This window comes from Poromitra crassiceps (genome assembly GCF_964638095.1).
Source record: "Poromitra crassiceps genome assembly, chromosome: 8".
Lineage (NCBI taxonomy): Eukaryota > Metazoa > Chordata > Actinopteri > Beryciformes > Melamphaidae > Poromitra > Poromitra crassiceps.
Genome location: NC_139629.1, coordinates 5467964 through 5473963, shown reverse-complemented (window position 1 = coordinate 5473963; position 6000 = coordinate 5467964).

Below are 6000 nucleotides of genomic sequence, written 5' to 3'. Positions count from 1 at the left end.
CGGGGCCATGGTCAGTGTATGTCTGTACACTGACCATGCATTAAGACCAGAAGGAACACTGACTGACCACATGACTGACCACAGTGACCATGTAACTGACCACTCACTAAGATGTCGGGCCATGGTCAGTGCGATTGTACACTGACCATCCATTAAGACCAGAGGAAACACTGACTGACCACACCAACTGGTCTGGACCATTAGCTTTAGCACCCCTAGTGGTAGAGACCCGTGGCTCCCATCCCTTGCCGCCGATCTTCCGTGGCTCCCATCCCTCGGCGCCAACCTCCAGAACAGTCCAGCCGGAGTCGACAATATCCGGGCCGGCCCCCTGAGTATACCTGCCGGCGTCACCAGCATCCAGGTCGGCCTCCGGAAAGGTCCCGGCCGGTCCCGGCCTCCGGCCGTCTTGGCTCTTTTTCCACCGGCCATGCAGCTTGCCCCATTTCACCCTGCTATGGGGCGGCCATGACAGCCGAACGGTTAGACTTACATTTACTCTCCTTACCTTCAATTCCTCTGCCTCCCGTCACTTTTCCTAGAATACATATTCACCAATGAATATGGGGGCGGCTGTACAAAAGTGACTGTCGGACTCCAATTCCCATAACCCATCACTCCCTCACCTCCAGCCATTTTCCCTCACCTAAGCACACCTGCCCCTAATTCTGGACTGATCACCACACACACCTGCACTTAAGAGGCTCTATGAGCCTCCACACTCAGTGTGTGCTCCAGACAGCAGCAGAGGAGGCTGCTTTGTTCCCTTGGTGTTGCATGTACAGATGCATTATCTGAAGCCCAAATCATCTGTTTACATCTGTTTACATCTGCTTGTACATCTGCCTACCTGAGTCACCACCAATCAAGGGATCTGCTTGAAATAAACACCCTTGAAACTGTTCCTCTGGTCCTCTTCATTCTGACCGATGTCCCACTTGTTGAGGCTAAAAGTTAACCAGACTTAGCAGTTTCTACAATAAGAGTAGACATTAACAGATACAGTTACACTAGCAAATCATCTCCCTCTTCCCACTCAAATTAGCAGCACACGGGCCTATGCCAGGTTTCGACCTGGCCTTGTTAGTAGAAAGGCAGATATACCATCTGGGCCTGTGGCCTTATTGACATTGATTTGCCTAAGGACTTTGTTAACAGATTCAGGGTCAATATCTAGCCTGTTAGCATAATTAGTTTTACAGTTTTTGCAGTTTTGCGGTCTTTAGACTTCATAATTGGCCATAGGTTGCAGTGTACAAAAGTTTATCCTCATTTGGATCCACATTTCGGTGAAAGTTGCAAAATGGCCCTGCCGCTTCGCTGGTCCGGCCACTTATAAATGTCAATCCACAGCCATGTTATCCCCAACCAGCATTCTCCTCGAGTCGACAAACAAACACTCGCATCAGATTTTAGGACCTAATGAAGGGCGGGTGCCGGTCCATGCAGCGCCGGGTCAGTGTATGTCTGTACACTGACCATGCATTAAAACCAGAAGGAACACTGACCGACCACTTGACTGATCACACACTAAGTGGTCGGGGCCATGGTCAGTGTATGTCTGTACACTGACCAATAAAACAAAAAAGGAACACTGACCGAACACGTGACAGACCACACTGACCACGTGACTGACCACTCATTAAGTGGTCGGGGCCATGGTCAGTGTATGTCTGTACACTGACCATGCATTAAGACCAGAAGGAACACTGACTGACCACATGACTGACCACAGTGACCATGTAACTGACCACTCACTAAGATGTCGGGGCCATGGTCAGTGCGATTGTACACTGACCATGCATTAAGACCAGAGGAAACACTGACCGACCACACCAACTGGTCTGGACCATTAGCTTTAGCACCCCTAGTGGTAGAGACCAGTGGTCCGTGGTACTGTGACGGACCACACCAACTGGTCCGGACCATTCGCTTTAGCACCCCCTAGTGGTACAGACTGATTACTATTGAACCGTAGAAAAAAAAAGTGTAGAACTGAGTACAACGACTAACAAATCAAACAAAGTCAAAATAAACTGGAATATACTATGATGTACATGTACAAACCTTCACCCCTGTGCTCACATGGCCTTAAGGATGTGATCGCTGTAGTCACACACACACACACACACACACACACACACACACACACACACACACACACACACACACACACACACACACACACACACACACACACACACACATCTGAGATATAATAGTCTCTTAAAATGTGGTGTTGAAAGCATTGAAAAACATCCAGAAAGGGTACGCAGTGAGTTAAAAAGTGATGCCAAGGGTTGTGACAAAGCGGTGGAATTTGACGCCCTGGGATGAGATGGGGTTGGTAACTTTGGCATGTTACTGTAGTCCCCGGGTTGACATAACACATGTATGTGCTTAACGTTAGTCTTGTTTTCATTAAATATATTACATTGTGGAAGTGCGGGAGAAAGACTCGAAACCAAAGTTGTATCCGACTGGATTTATTTTCTCACACTTCAACTGCGATCATACAGGTAAAAGTGGGCTGCTAACATGTTGCTTTGTAGGCTACTCCCCAAACCATCGTGCCACCTACCTGAACCCCCCGCCCCTGTTAAAGGGGCCCCTACCATCAGGTGAATGTCTTTCCCCATTGTCTCTGCTGTGGTACGCCACAACATTATTATTATATACCGTATATCATTAAATATATTACATTATTATTATATACCGTATATCATTAAATATATTACATTATCATTATTATATACCGTATACATTAAATATATTACATTATTATTATATACCGTATACATTAAATATATTACATTATTATTATATACCGTATATCATTAAATATATTACATTATTATTATATACCGTATACATTACTGGAGATTGAAAAACAAGTTCAACAAAGAGGTGATGACTCTTCTGTGCAATATTCATCGTAGCATGAGATGACTTACAGTGACAAGGTCTTAAAGGGTTTCTATTGGCATGATGACACTTGACCCTGCTTAGTGCAAACAGCCACCAATCTTGGCCTCTTAGCAAAAACTAAAACATGTCCAAAGTTGTGATTGTTGTTTAACTAGCAGCAACTGTTGGTTTCTTAAACCGTAGTTGCATCATGTGTGAAAGGGCTACGTCATGTGTTTGTTTGAACTTACAGTTAGTAGCTGTAAGCATGTGTTGAACTTAACACCTATTAGCCTAATTGGCTATAGGTGAGGGACACTAATTTGGCCACTGAGGGTGGATCTGTCCATCAACTCTCATCATTAAGAGGTAGACATGATGCAACTACGGCGGAGACACACTGACTACAGCCATTACACCTGCTAATGAGATCTCTGTTGAGTTCACTGTCGAACCAAACCCAGTCTCATAGGTATTAATTAAGTCACGCTGTGTGTGTGTGTGCGTGTGCGCGCTCGTGCGTGCATGTGTGTGTGTTTGATGTGCTTGTGAGAAATAGAACGGTGAAAACAAAACTTTGTCATTGATTATGATGACCAACAACTTAAAACCTTTTACTATTTATTATTTTCATGTAGGCTAAATAAATGTCTGTTAAGTCACTGTCTATCGCCGGCTAAGGCTGCTTTCTCACTGCGAACGATTGCTTTCGTTCCGTTCCGTTCCACACCCGGGAACGATTGCCCCCCCCTCCCCTCTCACATTAGACTAGTTCCCATTCTATGTCAAAGTTAAAGCGATCATCTCTGAGATTTCAGTTTTGTTCTCTTTGGCGACACAATAATAATAATAATATAATAATAATAATAATACAACCACAATTATTTTACATTTTATTATTAAAAACAGACAAACATAAACATTTATTCAGATATACACACAATGCCCAAAAAGGCAGTCCTGTAATGGATGGATAACAGAAAAGCCACGATCTTGAATGATCTGCATAAACGGTCAAACAGAGCATGATTAATCATCACAACAGGCCAGCTATCCACACAGAAAACAGCCTTCAATGCAGGCTACCTGTTATGATCCAAATGGGAAAATGTGAACAAAACAACAAACAAACAAAAGTACTCAGAGCATATGGTACATATCTCAAATCATACTGTATATCAAAACATGGTCAACAAAAAAACACATCTGACTACTGCTGTTTTGCTAGAAATATTCAGTGTATGTAACTGACAGCACATGGCTCAGAGAGGTATAAGTATGATCAGAGGTATAAGAATGATCTATAGCTTCTTCTTCTTCTTTTGAAGTTGTCACTTCATTTGCAGCACTGCCAAACCCTGAGTAATGGATTTCATCTGGAATGTTTAGCGCAAAACAACTTTTTGAGGTAATAAAGTTGGTAATTGTAGAAGTAACTAAGGTTGTCAATAATGCAATGGGGGTGAAATAGTGATGTATCAAACCGTTGGTTTGGATGAAAGAGAAGAGGTTGCATAGGATATTCTGAACACAGCTGACCTGACACTGACAGGTTAGGATATTCTGAACACAGCTGACCTGACACTGACAGGTTAGGATATTCTGAACACAGCTGACCTGACACTGACAGGTTAGGATATTCTGAACACAGCTGACCTGACACTGACAGGTTGCATTGCATTACATCAGTGATTTCCAACCAGGGGTACGTGTCCCCCCTGGGGGTACTTGAGCAACTTGGAAGATCGGGGATTGATGTGAATATGATTTGGATGATAAAACATAATACAGTACCAAGTCATTTAATAAGCCCATTGCTAAAATGGTACATGCGCGGCACAACTAGTTCAGGTTTAGGAGAGCCTGTGGTGACAAAGGGAAAAGAGGCCAAGTCCAAACACTGGCAGTTCAGTGACAAATATATTTGGCATGGATTTAGACTACTTGTACTTCACAGATCCACCACAGTCACAGTGTTTTCTTTGCGGCACAAAGTACACGCATGAGTGAGGGGGTGCTACTGGCATGAGTGAGGGGGTACTACTGGCATGAGTGAGGGGGTACTACTGGCATGAGTGATGGGGGTACTACTGGCATGAGTGAGGGGGTACTACTGGCATGAGTGATGGGGGTACTACTGGCATGAGTGAGGGGGTACTATTGGCATGAGTGAGGGGGGTACTACTGGCATGAGTGAGGGGGTACTACTGGCATGAGTGAGGGGGTGCTACTGGCATGAGTGATGGGGGTACTACTGGCATGAGTGAGGGGGTACTACTGGCATGAGTGATGGGGGTACTACTGGCATGAGTGAGGGGGGGTACTACTGGCATGAGTGAGGGGGTACTACTGGCATGAGTGAGGGGGGGTACTACTGGCATGAGTGATGGGGGTACTACTGGCATGAGTGATGGGGGTACTACTGGCATGAGTGATGGGGGTACTACTGGCATGAGTGAGGGGGTACTACTGGCATGAGTGAGGGGGTACTACTGGCATGAGTGATGGGGTACTACTGGCATGAGTGATGGGGGTACTACTGGCATGAGTGAGGGGGTGCTACTGGCATGAGTGATGGGGGTGCTACTGGCATGAGTGAGGGGGTACTACTGGCATGAGTGATGGGGGTACTACTGGCATGAGTGATGGGGGTACTACTGGCATGAGTGATGGGGGTACTACTGGCATGAGTGATGGGGGTACTACTGGCATGAGTGATGGGGGTACTACTGGCATGAGTGAGAGGGTACTACTGGCATGAGTGATGGGGGTACTACTGGCATGAGTGAGGGGGGGTACTACTGGCATGAGTGAGGGGGTACTACTGGCATGAGTGAGGGGGGGTACTACTGGCATGAGTGATGGGGGTACTACTGGCATGAGTGAGGGGGTACTACTGGCATGAGTGATGGGGTACTACTGGCATGAGTGAGGGGGTACTACTGGCATGAGTGAGGGGGTACTACTGGCATGAGTGATGGGGTACTACTGGCATGAGTGAGGGGGTACTACTGGCATGAGTGATGGGGTACTACTGGCATGAGTGAGGGGGTACTACTGGCATGAGTGATGGGGTACTACTGGCATGAGTGA